Genomic DNA, 20,531 nt, shown 5'->3' on the forward strand with positions numbered 1-20,531 from the left:
AATTAATTCCCCTGGTTGTGCTGAAGCTTAGTTGTGTTAAGAAGCACTCACTGAAAATTATGTTTCAATTTGTAGACCATACAAAATAAACAATTTACAAAGGGTCAGATGACTGGAAACATTATTTTGAAATCACCTTAATATGTGAAACACAGGTGAAGCAGTTTGTCGCACAGGACAAGGGTCATTTTCGGTCTTTTGTTTTTATTCTGGGCTCCCTCTTCTGAAGGCTGCATGCACTGTGGGTCTCCTGACTCCGGCCTGGTCGGCAGAGGCGCAGGCACTGGGGCCTCTGGGCCATGGTCACAGGCTGCACATGGGGCTCCCGGTGCAGGGAGAGCGGAGGGAGGGGTCTCCAGCTCCCCGCAGTTAGAGCTAAAGGTTCCAAATGAAAGCAGGGGCAGGCTTGGGTAGGCGGGAGCGCTCGTGCGGGTGACACCAGACGTTACCGTCAGCTCTGCATCAGAACAGGGTTTCTCAAAGGCAAGATTAGATCAAGTGCGTGTAGGATGTGAAAAGTAGCAAAACCATCCGCCTAAGTGGCTCCTTCCGTGGCGGCCTGGCCAGCCCTGGCCTGAGGAAGGAAGCTCCTGCAGGGGGCTCGGATGGCCTAAGAGCCATAGCGGTCCTGGAGGGAGAGCACAGGTGTTTGCACCTCTCATAGAGGCTGACAGGGACTCTGGTGGGCCCCTGGGCTGGGGGCAGGGGGTGGGGCAGTGAGGCCAGGAATGCTGAGCCCTGGGCAGGGGGTGGGGGCTGGCAGGCACCTCCAGGGAGCAGGGCATATGCTGGGAGCCTGAACCCTGAAATTCTGGCCAGCGGAGGGGTCCCGCAGAAGTGACTTAACCTCTTTGTGACTGTGTCTCAACCTATGAAATGGGGGTGACCATCTGTCAAACAGGGGTGTCCCCGGGGGCAAGGAACAATGTGAGTACAGCTGGCCGGAGGGAAAACAAAACGCGCAGGGCCCAAGGCCCCTCCACCTGAGGGGTATCCCACCCTCCTATCCTGGGGACCCCCTTGGAGGGACCAGGGCCCCCACTCCATCAGGCCCTACGTCCTCTAACTCCCTCCCAAACAGCCCGAAGAGCAACAGGGAACAAGCCTGCGGCACAGCCGACCAGCACCCCCCACCCCTCCACAGGCATTTGCACCCCCTCGCTGGGCCAGGGTCTCCAGCAACAGGCCAGCTGAACAAATGGCATTATGTTCACTCCACAGAGTGGCTTCTGAAGGAATTTTAATTACATGGAAATGCTCGCAACAAAACGTGGTGGAGAAAAACGGGACAAAGCCGGCCACACAACTGTCCCTTCTCACTTCAAAAAGATGTGCCCAGAAAAGGACGCCCAGAAACCCAGCCCGAAACCCAGCCCTGAAGAGGCTGAGTGCCGGGCCCCGTGGGGTTTCGGGTCACTTCACGTTCCTTCTTAATTTCCCTGTTCAGAGCAGGAGAAAGTGGGGGGCAGCCCCGGCACTTCCTGTGCCCGTTCCCCTTGAGCCAAGAATCTGAAAACCGGCCAGAGGGAAGGCCCGTGCTTTCCAGAATGCCGCAGGCCACGCTACAGGGAACACAGACATCAGTGACGGGAAATCTACTTTTCTGGCCACTGAAGCCTGGTCCAGACCTGACTTCGGAGCCCTGGCCCCGCGCCGTGCTCTGCCCGGCCCCACTGACCTGGATGGAAGTCATGACCCCGTTGGCAAAGACGGAGAGCTTCCCGGCCACGGTGCGCACGCCCTGCTTCAGCTGGGCCATGTCTGGCGTGGCGGGCAGCATGCTCGTCAGAGTGTAGTTTCCTGCGCAGAGCAGACGCTGGTCACGGGGCTTCAGCAGACGGCCCAGGCGCCCAGGGCTGGGGACAGTGAGCCGCTGGGACCCCTCCCTCCGGAAGCTCACAGGTTTAGGGGGAAGTGGCGGGGCTGGGCACTGTCCCCGTGAACCAGCTGCAAGACCCACCCGAGGGCAGCCAGGCCCTGGGGCTTCAGTCCAGCAGCATGAGCGCCTCCGCCTCAGTCTCTGGGCTGTTCCCTCCAGGGGGTGACCCCAGACCAGAGAGGCGCGGCCTTGAGCGCAGCTGCCCATGTTCCCTTCTGCAGAGGCCCTGGCCCTTCTCTGGATGCCGTGACCAGGCCTGGCCGATGAGAGCCTTTCTGGGGTCCTCGGCCTCAGAGAGGAGCGGTGCTGGCTGTGGGGTGACCGGGGTAAGGCACGGCCGCCCTCCCGCTTGCTCCTGGGGGGAGCGGCCCCAGCACAGCGGGCCCTGAAGCAACACTGTCTCCCCCAGCTGCATTTCCGTGGGATGTTGAGGGGGAAGAAATCCCAGAAACGACACTACCAGGCCCTGGTTTCGTTACACACCCGTTTGCACACAGCCCAGCACCCCAGAGGGGCCGCGTGGGTGAGCCTGCCCGGCGCCCCTTTCTGCCTGACCTGCAGCCCAGCTCATGGCTGGCCCCCATGGCCAGAGCCCATCCGCCCTTTCCCGCTGAGCCAGTGACCGCAGCCCCATCGCTCACGTCTTGGTCGCCCCGATGCAAACATCAACACACTTATCCCAGCCCGGGGAAGCCGGCAGCGTGGCCACACCTCACGGGCCCCCAGAGCTGCCAGGCAGGGCTTGAGGTTAACTTTTGTAATAGGTCTTGTAGCTGTAATAAGATGCTTGTGGGGGGATGCGAGTGAGCCAAGCAGCCCTTTGGGGAGCCAAGCGTAGCTGCCCCGCAGGCCCACACACACCCGGACACCGCCGTGCCTGGAAGCAAGAGCCCCAGGCCCCTCTCCCAGGATCAACTGGGCTGGTGCACGCCGGCCCCAACCCCGCACGCTGGGCAGGGTCCTCCGCTCCTCAGCCCCGCTGACCTCAAAGCCTTGGAGGCCTTCCCCTGTCTGAGCAGAGGGCCACCCCATGGCAGCGGCAGATGCAGTGGAGCCTGACGGCAGAGCCTGAGTGCCCCAAAGCCTCCTCCAGACTCAATGCGACTCTGAGGGCCCCCAGGGCGGCGGGCTGGGCTGGCCACCGCCGGTCACCGACGCTGTCTTGGTCGCACAATGGGCTCAGGAAACAGCAGTGCAGGTGCTTCCTCAGGAAGGGGATCCTGGGCCCGCGGACTCGTCTGGCCCCGCTCTCTGCTCTCAGTCCCTGACACCTGCCATGGGCCGGCTGGGCCCAGCCCTGCTCCCCCACGGACAATGCGCAGTGAGGGCAGAAGGTACGTGGGGTCCGCCAAGGGGCCTGTGGGCAGCCTAGGCTGGACAGTGGGACCCTGGGCATATGGAGATTTGTCCTGAGGAGGCCACTGACCCGCTGGCCGTGGGGACTAGAAGGGACATGAACTAGGGGTCTCCCAGGTTTCCAGCTAGAGCAGCCAGCTAGGTGGGGGCTCTCCCTGGCTCGTGGAGCTGGAGGGGACACATCAGGCTGTGTGCCTGTCATGCCAGGCCATGCCACTGTGGGCGGAAGGATGAGGACTAGCTGTGGGGCCCCCAGCTGCACAGCTCCCGCGTTACTGTCCATTCGTTCACCTGAGTGAGGGCTCCCTTGCCAGGCCTGTGGACACCAGGGGTGGCGGGTGAGGAGGGAGAGGCCCTGGGGGGCCAGGGGTAGCCAGGCCAGTGGTAAAGGGGACAGGAGCCACAGCCCTGAGGGTAGATGATGACCTGGTGGCGGGGCCATGCCAGAAGCTAGGGGCGGGATTTGAAACAAAGGATGACTAGACTGGCCTCTGGAAGGATGTGGGAGGATGCCCAGAGGCAGGAGGGGAGGCCCAGGCAGGGCTGTGGCTGTGGCCAGGGGCACAGGGAGGCCGGCCTGGGCTGGACCGCGGGGCCGCACACTGAAGGTGCCTAGTACGGCTCTCGGCACTTCATCCAAACAACGAATTTTCAGTAGAACATCATGTACTAATCTCCCTGAAATGAAAACAAGTCAAGAGAAAATGAACTTAGAGGGCAGGGCCGACAAGCCAGATGCGGAAGCAAGGCCGGCCCAGCGGACACTGGGGGCGACAGAGGGACCCTGTTGGTGGCATGGAGTCTGGGCCACAGCGCCCCATAGCCTTGGTGTGGGACAGACACACCCGCAAATCACCAGTAGCTCCTGGCCAGGCCGAAGTCAGAGCTTCTGAGGCTCGTGGGCCCCAAAGGCCCCACTGCTGGACTCTGGGTCAGAGCAAGGAGGAAAAGAAGAGACTGGCCAAGGTCTCGGGAGCCCGAGGTCCAGTGACACGAATGAACAAGAAGCCACAGAAGGCACTTGGGGCTCGGGTGGGCACGTATGGGGCTGAAGGGAGGCGGCCGCGGCACCTCACTCTGGGTGGGCAGGCTCAGATGGAACAGCAAGGGGCCCGTGGGACTCGACCAAGGGGCCTGGTACAGCTGCCACCAGCACCTCAGTCCACGGTTTCCATTACTGAGGTCGCGCTCCCACACCGTTACCACTTATCAAGTGGCTGTTATGGATCAAAGGAGTTACAGACCCTGGGGCCTCCACGCCGGGTTAAATCTTCAGACCTTACACGCCCGGCATGCTCACGCCACGGGACTGGCGCTCACAGTCAGCACTGAGAGTGGACACACTCAGATGGACGAGGGCACTTGAGCCACCCCAGCCCTAAAACCCATGCAGGGCACAGAGGTTAAGTCTCAGCGCTCTCAAGCTAGCCACAGCCTCTGCAGCACGAGTTCAATCCCCGGCCAGGGAGCTACCCACACGGCGCAGCAGACCTCTCCTATCTTGCCTGCTGCTCCCCTCAGCAGTGGATTTCAGTAGATCTGCCTGTTCTGCTCCCCGACTCTGTCTCTGGGGAATCCTCTCACCCTCCACACTTCTGGCCTGCACCCCAGTTCCTCTACATAAAAATAAATTAAAAATCTTAAAAAAAAAAACAAAAAAAAAAACGACCCATGCAGACGCCTTCCTATAGCACCACAGAGGATCTCTTGTGCCCAGACAGGTCTCCTGGGAGCGCATCCCCCGGCCTTTTGTTGATCAGTGACCCCCACTCCTTGCCTGCCCCCTCACCCGCGGGTTCTCTTTCAATTGACCAGTGGGTCTCAAGAGCCCTTTCCCATGTTTGGGAGCAGGCCCGACCCCTCCCTCTGATCCCCACGGGCAGAGCAGCGACGGCAGCTGGCTTGCTTCCAGCTTATGCACCTGTGATGCTGAGGGTAAGGTCGGGCTGAGGGAACCTGGATCCGCTCCCTTGTCCGGTGACAAGACCCACATCATCAGGAGGAGCTGGGGTGGGTGCAGCCAGTGCCCTGCATGGCTCCTGTTCTGGGCAGTGCCTATCCTGCCGTAACCCTGCGCTGAGAGTGACCACAGTGCTGTGCCGGGCTGACTGTGGGCCTGAGCAGGGCTCAGTTCATTCCTGGGGTGCTGGCTCACTCCTGGGGTCCCCCGTGCAGGCACAGGTACAGCCAGGAGAAGGCCGCCCAAGGAGGCACATCTCCCTTACCTGGAGGGGCTCACATGTGGAGCTGCCCTTCCCCCACCCCAGTGAAACCACAGTTGAGGTAAGAGGATCTACCAGAGACTCCGACCTTTCACAGGTGGGGAAACGTGCCAAGATAAGGAACACAGAATGGTCTTCTAAAACCAACCTTTGTTCCTCGCTGATATGTGCTCTAATCAAAAAGTAAATATTTAATAAGAACTGTTCAATGCGCTTATGGTTAGGGCGGTTATTACGGCAGTGTTTACGACGAGCTTGCTGGAAGATGCAGAGGGAGGATGACCACTGTCCGAACCATCTGGGCTGGGGGAGGGCCAGGGTGCTGTCTGGGGAGGAGGGCCTTGGGGGGCCTGGCACCCCAGGTGCACTTCACCGTGGCTGCAAGTTCCCAGGGCCTAGTGTGTCTGGGACCCACAGACTCCAACAACTAATGGACTTTGTTCTCTGAAAGGGGGCGGGAGGTGAACATGAGCCGGCACAGCTTCCCTCCAGCAGACAGAAGGCGGCTCTCATGTGATCTCCAAGCGCCCTGTTTTAACGAACACTTCCAGCAACTTGAATTATAAAAACACACACAGCCAGAGAGATTTTCAACACCTCAGGTTCTCTGGGCTGCACTGTCTGTTGGGCCAGGGCTCCTGTCCGTGACCCGGCACTGACAGCAGCCGCAGGGCCACTGCACCCTGGTGGCCACCCCCAGGCTCTCTGGTCTGTTCTAGAGCCTTATGTCTGGTGGGCCCAGTAGCTGCTGGTGTTGGTGCCCCCACCCCGTGCCCAGCTCCTCCAGGCTTGGAAACGAGGAGCGGCGGCCACTGGATGCTGGAGATCCACCTCCCCGGAGTCTCCTACTTGGAGCAGGTTCCAGCCATGACCTCAGGGACACTGCCCCTCGGGGTGGTGACAGCTGAGGCCCACTCCCTGGGGCAGCTCCCCGCGGGAAAGACAGTCTAGCTGCCTGCTGGGGTAGAGACACCCAGGTGGCACTGTGCAAGCAGGACCTTACTTAGCCCAGGACAGCCACTGAAGGGCAGCCTTCCCAGAAGAGGCGGTCGGGGCTACACACCATGAGGGGCCGCCAAGGCGTCATGGCTGAGGATGGGGGCGTCACACCAGAGCCCAGGCCACCCAGCGTCCCACCTGCAGCAGACTCTACCCACACCCAGACGGGAGAGGCTCTGGGGATGGGAGAGGCTCTGGGAACTGGGGGACAGGCCGAAGCCTCAGGCCTGACCCCTCGGCTGGAAAGCCTGCTGTGGACCAGGAGGGCGGGGTGTGTCAGGTGTGGCTGCCTAGGGGCATGGAAGATTCTGTGCAGCACACACCTGGAGAGGCCCATTGACCCGCGGCCCGTTACCTTCTGCTTGCTTCCTCTGTTCCTCGAACAGGTCTGCGGAAGTGATGGAGGAGCTCCCCGAAAGCCTCTCCAGCCGGGCCCTGGTCTCGTACTAGAGAAGACAAGGACAAGGAGACATCAGCTCCTGTCATGCACAGGACCATGGAGGGGCCACCATCTGCATGTATCCTGGCTCCCTGTGGCCCCCACAGCCAGGCCTGGCGTCCTGCAGCTCACAGCTGCCACGCACCCCCGGCCAGCGGCCAGCGACAGCCGTGGAGGGGACACCAGAGGGCCAGAGAGTGAGGTGGCTGTGCAGCTGCACACACCCAGTGAGGACGGCGGCCAGTCCCCCCAGGCCTCACACGGGGCGGCCAAACTCGGCTCCACATGAGGCCGACTTGGGGGCAGCCAAAGTGGGGAACAGAACAGGCAGAATGACGAAACACACTGCTGAGTGGAGCAGTGGGCAGCAGGAGAGGTCTGCGCGCCATGTGGAACCCTCGCTGGGGGCCGGGGGTTGAACCAGCGCTGCAGAGGCTTCGCAACCCAGCTCTCAACTGCTGTGCCACCGGGGAGGCCGGCACCCTCAGAACTAAGGGACAATTCTCTGCCACGAACCACAGGCTCCCCTGGGCTCGGAACCCCACGACTGGCCCAGCAACTGCCAACCGCGAGTGTCTCTGGGGACCCAGGGCCTGGGGTTAGGAGGGGCTGAGACACGTGCCCTGGAGTCTTCTGCTCAGCAAGCCCCACTGAGATGGACTCATCACCGTTTCTGAGACAAGAAGCAACAACCTGAAAATGCAGGTGTCCGCCCCCAAAACTTGCAGACACACGTCAACACTTAAACATCATGTAAAACACAACACAGCAGAAAACAAAGGCTCCCTGAAATGCATCCCAAAGGGCAAAGGGAAGACTATTCAAAGCGCTGGGAAAGGAGTGAGAGGAGCAGGGGCGCCCCGCCTCACGCCCCGACACTCCCTGGGCCGAGGGGCTGGTGAGCCAAGCACCCGGGTGTGAAGCTTGGCTCAGCACTGGCCCAGAGGCCTGGCAGTCCCCGCCAGTGGGTGCCCCTCGCCCCTGCCCACACTGCTCACGCCACCTGTTCGCTGCTGTGGGGCCCAGAGACGCACTCCGGACATTTAAGTCGGCTTGGGCTTGTCTCCCAAAGTATATGTCTGATGAAATGGCTTTGACATTGCCAAGCTTCTTCTGGGCCTCATCAGTGCTCACAGCAGGCTCGTAGTCTGGCTTGTGGCGAGCAGCAGGCCTGAGAGCAGAACCGGCCCAGAGGGAGAGCGTCAGCAAGATGCTGAGCTGGAGCTTTCAACCCCCCAACAGAAATCACCCACAGATGAGGCTGCCTTTGTGGGAGTCCAGGGGCCCACAAGGAGGTGCCACCCACCCACCTACCCACCCATCCCTCCATCCCTCCATCCGAGGTTGGGTTCACTGAAGAAGGTGAGGGGGACGTGCCATGTGCCCGTGTCACTCACCCCACAGGTGGGGCAGCTCAGCACCACGAAAGTCTCTTGGCCTGAAACTTCTCCCACGGGGGAGGGTGAGATTTGGGGGCTTGGTTTCCCCAGGGCAGGGGATACTGGCCCTGTCCATCAAGAATATTGAGGGGATCTGTGTGGCTTAGGGGCTGGGAGGAGCTGGAGATGCAGCAGCTGGGGTTTGGGTGTGTCGGGGGCCCGCAATGTGCTGAACCCACCTGTCTGGGTGGCCCAGGGTCTTCAGAACCAGGTCCCTGTCTTTGATGGTCTCCTTTTTCCAATAGGAGTCTGAACTGTCATCCCAGCTGGAAAAAGAACTGGTCCTAAACTCCATTGGCTCCTCAAAGTACCTGCAGGACAGAGTAGGAAGGTGACTTTGGAGGCCTTACTGACGTCCGACCCACAGGTACGTGGGGACGGTGTGTCCCAGCCCCTCGAAGTTGGGGGGCATCACGTGGCCAGACCTGGCCCCCACGCAGGAGCAGACAGGAGGCCTCGGCACTGCCATGCCCACACACCCAGGCCGCGCGTCCCTTGCTGCAGGCAGGGACAATCTCCATCCACCTGGACAATGTCATTGCCACCGGAGGACAGGCCATCTGGACAGTCACTTGCCTCTCAGCTGACTCTATGCTATGCAAAGAGACTTTCTAGCAATAAGAAAGCCCGTCGCCGGCCTCCCCGGTGGCACAGCAGTTGAGAGCTGGGTTGCGAAGCCTCTGCAGCACCGGTTCAATCCCCGGCCCCCGGCGAGGGTTCCACACATGGTGCGCAGACCTCTCCTGCTGCCCACTGCTCCCCTCAGTAGTGTGTTTCGTCAGTCTGCCTGTTCTGTTCCCCGCTCTGGCTCTGATGAATTCTCTCACCCTCCTGCGCTTCTGACTGTATCCAGTGCTTGTATAAACAAATAAATAAATCTTAAAAAAAAAAAAAAAAGAAATGAAAAGAAAGCCCGTCGTGGTGTGGAGACTGGAGAGCCGGGGTGTCTGTCTGCACAGCACGTGTCGGCATCACATCTGCTCCGCAGTGGAGAACGTCACTTCCTGGCAGCCTGGTCTTGCCCAGGCAGGTGGCTGCAATCGCACAGCTGGGCCAGCACGACTGACCCCATCATGGAGTTCCTCCCTGGCACCCCCGCAGAGACAGTTGCACAGGGCACCGAGCCTAGCATTGATGGCCACACAGTGTAGACAGTGCTAACTGGCCGGCTCCCGGAGCCAGAGCCACATGGCTGCCGCCAGCTCCGGGGGCTTCTCAGTCCCGAGTGTGAGGAGGGTGTGGCTGGTGTGCATCTCAGGCAGAGGCTGGCCCTCAGGGCCAGTTCACACCTTCATTGGCCAGCATCTGACAGCAGCGTCCGGTCCTGTACAGTGGGAGAAATTGACCGAGAGCAGAGCGTTGCAGGAGGAGAGGGGCTGAGGGGTGAGCTGACGGCAGGGGTGGTCATGAGACGTGAAGACGCCACCTCGGGGTTCACCGCAGCTCAGGGGGATAATAGCCATCAGGTGCATGCTCATAATGAGGTGGGGTTCACAGAGGTCAAGAGGTGGAGGCAAATTCCAAGGCTCGGGTCTCAGCAAGGGCAGAGAACGGAGCAGAGGCCTCTGCATGTCACCAGGCTTTCTGCAGAGTCAGAGCAGAAGCACAGGGGCCAGCTGGCATCACGGGAGGCGACTCCGGGGCCACGGGGGGAAGGCAAGCTCTCCGGACGTGGCTTCTGCAGCTCTGGCAAGAGGCCATTAAGGACAAATCTCATTACACTCGACTTCTCTCTCCGAGAAGGAAAGCACGCAGGGTCAGGCATGTGTGGATGTCAGCTGGAAAATGAGCAGGCTGTCCCCGTGGCAGGAGGCAGCCAGCGGAGGAGCCCGGGGCCGGCTCTGCTCGGAAGAACAGATGGCCATCCTTGTTCAGCGGAGAGACCAGGACAGGGAGAGCCTGGGGTCACACGAGAGTGAGGTTCCAAAGACACGTGTTGGCCTGGGAGGCGCAGCAACTTGCTGGGGACAGACGCCGGCCAGGCCTCTGGCTGCCGCTGGGAGCACAGGGACGGATGGGCTCCGGGCGGGCAGCACCCCTCTCCTGAGAAAGAGCGGCGGGCCCCACCTCCGCATTTGGATCCATGTCCTGATCCACGTCCTCCCGTTCAGATTTCTGGATCCCATTTCTCGGTACTTTCCACGTTCACTTCCGCCCTCCTGTCCCAGCCTCCTCCAGCCCCAGAACAGTCCTTGACGAGCGCACCCTAAAGCCACATCCTCCCTGAGGACCAGCCCCAGGCAGGCGTCGGTCCTGGAACCACACTGACTCGTGAGGCTGAGCGGTTGTTCCAGGCTCACCATTTTCATGCTGGAGATAATGGAATTCAATAAAAACAGGAACCAAAGATATGGTTGACCCTATTTTTCAGAGAAACAGCACTCTTTCATAATTCATAGGCTCCAAGAGCTAATGGGCTAATGGATAATTTGGGACTGAAATGCTGGCCTTCACAGCGTCCATGTTTTTTTGACCTTCGTGGCCAAAGTACTGACGGGACCCTTGTCCTACTGACAATGGCCACTGACGGGGGGACCAGCAAAGGTGCTTCTGGTCCTGTCAGAGGACCTGCAGGTGACTGGAGACGCGCACCAAGCTCTGGGGGTGCCCAGAGAATGTGGTCTCCAGCAAAACACCATTTGCTCCCGGGTTGCAAAACACACATAATTGTTTCCTAGCAACAAAGGCCTTTAGGGCTGACTCTCTTGACGGAGTTTTGCACAGGGGACACCTGGGGGTTCCTGAAGCTCCTGCAGGCAGGTGGAACCCAGAGGCACCTGCCGGGTGCTGGGGCAGGGGCTCTCTGGAGTTGCTTCTCCTTCCCCCTCGACTCCCAAGCTGCAGTTTCGACTTAACGTGAGACTCACTGTCCTAACTCCCCAAGGCCGCATCTGCGGGGGCTGCTCATGAGCAGTGTAGTGGGTGGGAGGGGACATGCCGCATGGGTGCTCTGGACCCCGTGAGGCTGAGCGGGTCTTCCCACCAGACCCCTCCCTCAGTCAGTGCACATGCCTCAAATGATCTGACCTGACACAGCTTTCAAATCCAGTTAAAAATGTAATTGTATTCTGCACAAAATGTATTTACATGTATTTACAAAAAGACACGATTTGGATGTTACCCCTTAGTAGACTGAAGCCTGCAGTGTGATGCAGGCCACTCACACGGAAGTGGAAACCTACGCCTGGCTCTGAAAGTTGACCAGGAGCACCACTAAACTGCTGACTTCTTTTGGAAAAATATCCGGGCTTCAGCTAATTTGAAGCTATGCTAAGAGACTTCTTAAGGATCTGCTCTGGTACCATTCCTTATGTACGAATTTTGGTAGGAGACTATATAGCCTCACAATTAGATTTCACATGTTGTCATAACCCTGTCTGCTATAGCCATGAGCAGTCTGTTCTGAACACGAGGATGCCTGGCACCTGGACAACCTTCAGGGGACTCTTTCAGACATGAGCGCCTCCTTGTGGGCACCACACATGTATGAGAAGCATGAACGCCAAACCTGCAGGTGGCCGTCAGCGTGGCTAAGTATCTAACAACAGTGATTACATGTTCAGACTGAGTCAACGTCTCTGGCGCTCTGTCTCCATACAACAGCAGCTACGAGGACTGTTCTGGCTGTCTTAACGCATCTCATGCTCACACCACTCTGGGACGTAGACTCAGCTGGGGATCCCTAAGATACAGATGCGGATGCCGGGCACTGAGAGGCCCTGGTCCCTAAGTGGCGCAGCCCCAGCATCCGGCCCTGGGCCTTCCTTCATACCCTGCCTGCTCCAGCCACACCCCGGGCTGCCTGGCACCTCTTGGGCCAGGCTACATAGGTCCCAGAGGAACCTTACAGACAGGGTCAAGTTTAAACTCCTTTTCCCTGCGCCCACACCCCAGGCCCTCTCTGCGGTCAGCTTCACACAGAAGGGGCGATGGTCCTAATGGATAGCCAGCGCCCACGAATCCTGGGCACCCCGAGAGTGCAGGCCACCCGCAAACGTATCTAATACTGTGTCCTGCCACCTGTAGTCCCTGAGCATGAAGGCCAGGCGGGGAAGGCTCAGCGCAGGAACAAGATGAAACAACTGACCCATCCTTCGGGCTACGCCCCGTCTCCAGCGCCCACTTTTAGGGAAACACAACCTCCCAACCCCGATGCCAGCCCTTAGCGCCGACCTTATGATCCATATTGGAGTATTAGCCAACATGGCCAACTTAGGAAGGGCTCCCACCTTTTACTCCAAAGGACACCTCGGCTCCAGCCAGAAAGAGCCTGTACTTGCTGCCATTGCAGACCCCGGTGAGCCGGCCCCTGCCCTCCCCAGCCCGCCGGCCCTCGAGGACTGTCACCTGGAGCTGGAGGTGAAGTAGAGGTCCTCACTGTCGCTGCTGTACTTCCTCCTGGGCGTGGCTGTGACTGGGGTCACAGACCTGCTCAATGGTCTGCAGGTCTGAGGCCACCGAGTGTGAGACGCCACTGGGAAAAACGAGGGGCGGGGGATGCCATGTGAGTTCCCGAAGACACTTCACTGAAGGAGGACTAGAGTCTCTCGGCCCGTGAGCTCCATGGCGGGGTTAAAAACACGAGCGATAAGGCAGTGTGTTGGGGGGGTTAAGCACTGGGAAATACCAGGCTCTGGGAGGACTGCAGCCAAGGCTGACGGTCTCCTGCGCCCGTGGGTGCCGCTCAGTGGGCGCCCCCCCACCCCGTTTCCATCTTTCTAAGAACCACAGGTTTGGAATTTTTTGTGCTATACTGAATAGTAAAGCAAACACAACTGAAGAAGAGAAGAACAATGAAGCAGCGCCTCTAAAGCTGACATTGATAAGGAAAGGCTGTCTATGGTTAGCAAGCTGGTTTAAATTCTGGAATCCAGGCCTCCCAGTGGCCTCGGGGTTGAGCCTCAGGCTGTCACTGCTAGGGCCTGAGTTCCATCCCCAATCCCTAGCCAAGGAGCTACCCACACGGCGCAGCAGCGCCCGCTGCTCCCCTTAGCAGTGGATTTCAGTAGATGCGCGTGTTCTTCTCCCCACTCTGTCTCTGGCGAATCCTCTCACCCCCACACCTCTGGCCTGTACCCCAGTTCTTCTATGCAAAAATAAATCAATAAATAAATTCTGGAACCCAAGAGAGTGAGTCACACATACCTTCTGCAGTTTCCAAACCCCATGCCAAGTCTCTCCAACTCGATCTTATTTTTGCCACTCAGGGTCATCTTTTCATCTTTCTTTATTTAGATTTCAAGATCTTTATAAAGTAATCGCAATGATGAGACTCTGCCAGGGAAAACAAGTGCTCCTCAATTTAGCTTCAAGGCTGCATCTCTCAGTTGAAATACTAAGCAAAATTAAACATCAAACTAAGCAAGGTCAAACACTTAGACTCTAACTTTGTGCCTCTGTCCATAATTAACAACGATGAAGGCAAGATGGTCTTTTTTCCCTCTAAAGGTATTTTTTTGAGGAGATGTGCAAGAAAATGTGAATGAATTTACAGCCACTTTGGGGTGAGCAGAGCCTGCACCTGCCCCAGTGTATGCACCTGTTCTGCTCCGTGACCGTGCGCTAAGCTGACTTACATCAAATCCAGCATTTCCACATAGGATAGGAAGAGGCAGGACTTCTGACATGGGCTAGCATTTCATTACCCTTCCACACTACATGTCAAAAATACTGGGTTTTCCTGTCATTGATTTGTTTTGGTTTAAGATAAAGTCACACACATATACATTTGACTTTACATATGGATAAATTAAGGTGGGATTATTTCAGCACAAACGCACTCTTCAGTTTCCAAGCTGTCCCTTGGGTGTCCTCATAGATTCAGGTTCTGTGAGCATTTAACACAGAGCTGGGTTCCTCAGCCAAGAGTTTCTTTGACACCACAGTCAGACACTGGTTCTCAGCCAGTCAAAAACTTGTCGCAAACAACACACCAGAGGTGCCAGGAGACGCATAAAACAGTTTTCCTTGCCCTCGGATTTCTAAAAGTGATCTCAACACTTAATTTCCCATCAAGAAGTGCCTGTTAGCAATAACAAACTGTATCATATTAATAACCAGATTTCAGAATCCTGAAAAGTGAAGGACTCCTAAGCTATCTTCTGCTTTATGGAACTGCGGGGAATGTTCTAAGAAAGGTGCTCCATAAACGCATTTTTGTGTAGTAACAGGGAACGAGAGCAGAATTCCTCACTAGGCAAAAACAACCTCTTGTCTCCTTTCCTCTCCTTTCCAACCAAAATCCATGGTCCTGCGTGCTCGTGCTGCACGAAGTGGCCCAAGGCAGGCTGGTGAGGGCTGCAGGGCGGGGGTTGGGGGCCCCTGACCGTCAGGGAGGGCACGGGGCCTTTTGCACTCCTGGCTCCCTTCTGACCAGGCCTGGGAAGAGGACAGGCCCAAGCACGCGACAGAGCCCACTCCCCACAGACGCTGCTGCACTCTCACCCCACCTCTGGCCCGGCCAGACGCCCCGCACTAAGGGAAAACAAAGCCAAGACTGAGGCAACTCAAAGTGAGCTCTGCTTGGGCCTCCCTGGTAGCACAGGGGTTAAATCTCAGCACTGTGAAGCTATTGGCTGCCACTGCAGCATGAGTTTGCTCCCCGGCTACTACGGAGCTACCCACATGGCACAGCAGACCTCTCCTGTCTCCCTGCTGCTCCCCTCAGCAGTGTATTTCAGTGGATCCTCCTGTTCTGCTCCCCACTCTGTCTCTGGTGAATCCTCTCACCCCCGCCCGCACCTCTGGCCTTCTATGCAAAATAAATCTTAGAAAAACAACAAAGTAAGGTCCCCGGAAGGTACTTCAAGCCCCATGGAGCCAACTTCAGGGAGTGCTGCCCCTGTGTGCTGCGAGTTGGATGACAAGGAGCAGCAGCTGGACCCTCGAGGAGGGCCACAAAGCGAGGACAGCGAGGAGTGGACATGACCCTGGCCAGCTCCAGGCCTGGCACCATCACCCAGTGAGCACACACTAAGCTATCTCAGAACAGGCCCAGGCGTGAGGAGTATCTTCCCCATGCACTGCCGGAGAGGACGAGGTCCCCACAAGCAAGAAGACACTGCATGGAAGAGCCCTCACGCTGCCTCCCCTCCCTGGTGCGTGCCCTGCTCATGCTCCCACCACTTCCCCGTAGCCCTCGCACCTCCAGGGGGCCTCAGTTCTCCTCTGCTCTCAGCACAGAGGAAAACTCTCGAGAGCCTCAGGCATCTGCTTCACACTGTCTCCTGACCGGCCCCTGCCTTCCAGTTTCTCCCCCAATTTTTCTGTGTGGACATCCCCTTCTGCCTGGCCCCCCTCAGACGACACAGTAACTCCCGGCCTGACAAGGTCCAAACCGTCATCCCCACCTCTCCCCTCAGGCGGGTCCCCCTGTCTGAGGTCCTGGTGCCCTGAGTCGTTCTCTCAGATGCTCCTGGCGCCTCCTCTGCGCCCAGCGTGATTCTGAGACCCCTTCACGAGCCAGGCTCATGCTCTCTGGAGATGCCACCACCTCTAACCCTCCCACCACACCTCGGAACTCAGCACCAGGCCAGCAGCTTCCACACTGGAGTGCACTTTTCAACGGGGAGCTATAACTCACAATGCGGAGCTATAATTCACACACCAGGATTTTCGTAGTCCCAGATTACACGACCATCACTGCCATCTTGTTCCAGAAACTTCCAGTGGCCCCAAAGAAGTGCCATCACCAAGCCCCACCAGCAGTGGCTCTCCGCCCTCCTCTGCCCTGGCCCTGACACCAGCGGCCTCTGTTCTGTCTCCAGTATTAGTCTGGACATTTCCTGTGTGGGACCACACAACACGAGGCCGCCATGACCGGGCCTGCAAAGCTGAGTGACTGCGCACGAAGAGGCCATGCTCGTGAGCTGCTCGCCAGCTGACGGGGTTCTGGGCTGCTTCTGCCTCTTGCCAAGGGGATGCTGCCGGGGGCATCCTGCACACGTGAGTGTGGCACTGAGGCGGGGTGGGGTGCACTTTAGCTTCTCCGAGGATATACTGAGCAGTAGAACTGCTGGGCCATGTGGCAACTTTATGGTGGACTTTCCAAGAAACTGCTGACTGTTTCCCACTGTTGTCGTAGGGCTCCGCGCCTCTGGGCTCCCGCCGGCACCTGCCACTGTCCTCTGAGCACAGTCACTGCAGTGAGCGAGGAGGGCCTCAGTGTGGTGCTGATTTGCGTTTCCCTAGCGGTGCTGAGCATCTCCCCTGCACACTCACACACACTCACATGCACATGCACGTGTGCATGTGCACATAGCCTGCTTGGCGATTGCTTCTCCCTGGTGACGCCATCCCAACCCTGCCCTCACAGCCTCGCCTGGGAGCTGCCCTGTTCGCCTGCCTCTGTCTCCCCCTTCCAACCTGCATTTCAACACGAGGCTAGTGTTCTTGAAACTCCTTGCACACATATGCAAAAATAAATGGTGTTTGGAAAGTAAATTTTAGAGTTATTTAATTAATAACTTTATTCACAAAATACACTACTGTAACCAAAACCACTTACATTGATTCTTCCTTAGGAGCTGCCCTGGCCAGGTCTTCCTGTTCCTTCATTTTATCCACAGCTTGGGCTTGTTTTTCGATCTCACTAAAACTCATATTCTCCAGTTTCTGGGCTCCCAAACTTCCTTCCTTGGCCCCAAGCTGGAAGAAATAGGTAAGCGCTGGCAGGTTTCCATCGGCAGAGACCCCAGATCAAAGTCGTTATTGGAGGAAAACACATGCTGACCAAGAAGAAAAAAAAGAAAACCAGTAGCAAGAAATGAAGCAAGAGACTTTGTTACAAAAGGGCCTGACCCACAGAAGGTTCCCAGTACATTGTAATTCACCCCGTTGGACACATGTGGAGTATTTAGTTCAGCATATTTATAATCTCCATAAAATTCTAATTTTCTCCTTAAAGTTCTTTTTTGATTCTCTTACTTCGACCTTGGTGTCATTTATTACACTTAGAAATTTCCTAGGCTGGCTTATTGTCAAGATCCTTAATTGTTTTGCCAGGTGGGAATTCCACATGTTATGGTTGGAAATTCTGGACACTATTTCAGGTAGAGACTGAGTTTAGTGAGGTTGTAACAGGTGGTCCCCAGGAAAAGGGGAAGTTCCAGGTTCCCTGCCCCACACAAAGGAGGGTGGAGCTAAAGAGAGAAGTTAAGAAGTTGCAGAGAAAACTGAGGAAGGAAGGAAGCAGGATGGTGCCAGAAGGAGACCTGGAGGAGGCACATGGAGCAGAGAAACATGTGAAGAAACTGCACTTGCCTTTTGGTCGTGGACTGGGTGACACAGATGTGGGTGAGACCCGTGGGGAGGTGACAATGGCAGTTTTTGTCTTGATTTTGATTTTTCTCTTTTCCTTTCAGAATTATCTCCTTATTTCTGATCCTTTTCTGTGGGTCCCCACCAGAAGGTGGCGGACTTGGGGCAGACTTTAGGGCCTTGCTCTGGGCCAATTCTGTTTGGGTGAACTTTTACCCAGGACGGGACGGGTAACTTTGGGTGCTTGATTTAGAAACTATATTCTTTGCCTTTCTTGTATTGTTTCCTAATTGTATTAAAGTTCCTTCCCATTAAAGTCGCATATGTTTTGTGTTGATGCGGCGGATGGCAGAACTTTCTTAGAGCAGGCAGGTTTGGGGGCTCTGAAAATTACAAACTTGTAATTTTCTAATCCTACTGAAGTTAAAAACCTACATAATCAAAATCCACAGAAGTAGCGAAAATGTCTTTTTCTCAAGATCAGTACATTATTGCAAGTCTAATAGCCTGTAGACTCTGAGAATGACCCCCAGGGACACTTCAGGACCTTTGGAGGCTCCTCTCTCCTGGGCCTGTGGGGATCCCAGCACCAGGAAGCCTCCACAGATTGGGGAGGGAGATGCTGACCAGCTCCCAGGGCCATCACTCAGGGGGAGGAGAAGCCCCTCCTCAGGTTATGGCCCAGGTGTGACTCACGCTCTTTAGCTCAGCAGGGGCTTCACCTCAGGGTCCTGGTGCTTGTACCTGCTGATGACACTGCTCCTAGATTTTCCTGGTGTTGCCCCCAGTCAACCGACATGGCCTCTTGAAGAAGAAACAGAGGGTCCGTCGCTGCAGAGGGAGATTCACTGAAAAGAAGAAGAAGGAGCAGAAATGTGCCTTCAGTGACCTGCCTTTAGTGAGCCTAGTAAGGCAGCTTCCTGCTCACTAAGCTCGTAGAGTTGACTGATTTTATTGTCCTTGTCCTTCAAGATCATTTTGGAAAGTTGTAGTGTGTGATCCAGCAAAAAGCATGATCTCGCAAATGGACAAAAACTGTGTTGGATTCCTGACTCTGCTCCTCCTTGTGCAGCCTTCAATAAACCACATAATTTCTCCAAGCTCAGTTTTATCCTAAGTATATGGGTGGGGGGATATTAAGTCATGTGAGCATATTGAGGACACAGCTATGGGACTAGAAACTGCACTCCCTTGCACCTGAGGGAAAGAAAGTTCAGTGATCTGTGACCCCCTACAACCCCCCTGTCAGGGTCAGAGGGTCCCCAAGCCTGAGAGACCCTCCTGCTGTCACCTTGGAAGGGTCTTTGATGCACAGACCCTCCTCCATGACAAGTTGAGGAAATAGGATGAGGGAGACAGAAGACTTGGGGTCATTTCTAGAACCGACAGCAGGACACTGAGGGCAGGGCTGAGAGCAGAGCCAAGTTGCTTCTTGATACTGACCCAGAGCTAGCCCCCATCAGGGCTACTCTGGCCCAGGACAGTCCTCCCTGGACAGGCTGGTCCCAGCATCCAGCAGGAGCAGCAGGGGCCACGGGCTCTGTGCAGGGGTGCCTGCACCCCTGCTTAGCTTTTGGTTTATTCAATAAGTAAGTGAATCCCCATGTTGACAAGACTGAGTTAGATTTGCCATCTTCAGCCAAACAATACCTGATGACTATACCAGGTCACACATACTCTAGAAATAGCATGGTGTTTTCATGTGCTCATGTAAAGCCATATCTCCTCAGGGCTGTTTTGTGCTTTTCCTTATCTGCCCAATGATGCGTCCTTCACCCCCAGAAATCTTAAGATGATCTTGGGGTGTGTGCGACATCTCAGAGCAACCCTGAAGCTCCTCTGGCCTGCAGGTGGAGCAATTGCGAAGGCTTCTGATGCTAGAGTTTTAGCAGGGAAGTCATCTGCATCCACCAATCATATTTACCAACATTTTCCAGGAGTGATGGAGATGCTAGTGTTGCATGCAGTGTTGAGTTAAAAATGCAGGAGTTTCTCTTTCTAGAATAGTGCTGCTTAGTCCTAGTGGAGCAAGTCACCAAAGATTTGTCAGAAGTTCAGAACGTCAGTAAGAGGTTACCCACCTTATGAGACCTAGAATCTTCAGCTTCTGCAACAGTGGGTGACATTTGTACTTGAGATCTTTACAAACCACACCCTCCTAGTTGTCCTAGAGATAGAAAAACACCCTTTTATTTGTGCCACTCCCAAACTCAAACTTCCTAGCTGGATTTTCACCCCAGGGCTCTAGTATTGGGGATCAGAACACAAGCACACCAGGGGGGCTGCTGTCTCCTCTTGCAGTCACTACTGGCAGTGTGGCCAGCACATGTCCTGTTGGTGGATCTGAGAGTGACTCAGCTGTGACCGGCCTGGCAGAAGCTGTGGCCATAGGAGATACTCCCAGGGGCACCTGAATCTAGGTAGACGCTGCAGGTCCCCTCTGCCAAGAGGGTCCAGTCGTGGCTACGAGGTCATGACTATGCTGCAAGGTGGGGAGGAAGTGAATAAATGGAGAGAAGAGATGGTCAGGGTGGAGGTGACCACACCAACCTGGTCAGGCCACAGGAGCCTCCTCCCTGCCCCCCACACGCTCACCCTCTCCAGTCTCTGCTCTCCATGGCACTCCAGGCCTTTCTCAACATGGACCCTCACCTGCCTTCTCTGCTCCCCACACCAGGCAGGGAGGACTCACAGGGCCTGTCATCACCTCCATTTTCTCCCCCACCCCCTTTCCCTGCAGCCAGGAGAGCAGACAGGGGCTGAGCGCCCACGAGGTGACAGGCCCTGAGCGGAGACTCACAGGCATCAGCTCACCATCCTCACCATGTCCCTAACCTCACCTCACACAGGTGAGGAAATTGAGGCTCAGGGAGTGAGTCCCTGTGTGGGTCCCACCCGCGTGCTATGGGGACAGGCTGGAGTCCAGGCCCAGGGCAAGG

The 20,531-nt window shown here is 56.6% G+C and overlaps 1 pseudogene; it reads right to left on the bottom strand.

The window, feature by feature from the left end:
- Positions 1–610: 610 nt before the first annotated feature.
- Positions 611–18,569, bottom strand: LOC119251300 (ADP-ribosylation factor GTPase-activating protein 3-like; annotated as a pseudogene).
- Between the last annotated feature and the right edge of the window lie 1,962 nt (positions 18,570–20,531).

The sequence above is a fragment of the Talpa occidentalis genome, unplaced genomic scaffold (genome assembly GCF_014898055.3).
Source record: "Talpa occidentalis isolate TD23 unplaced genomic scaffold, MPIMG_talOcc4v2.1 talOcc4.2, whole genome shotgun sequence".
Classification (NCBI taxonomy): Eukaryota; Metazoa; Chordata; class Mammalia; order Eulipotyphla; family Talpidae; genus Talpa; species Talpa occidentalis.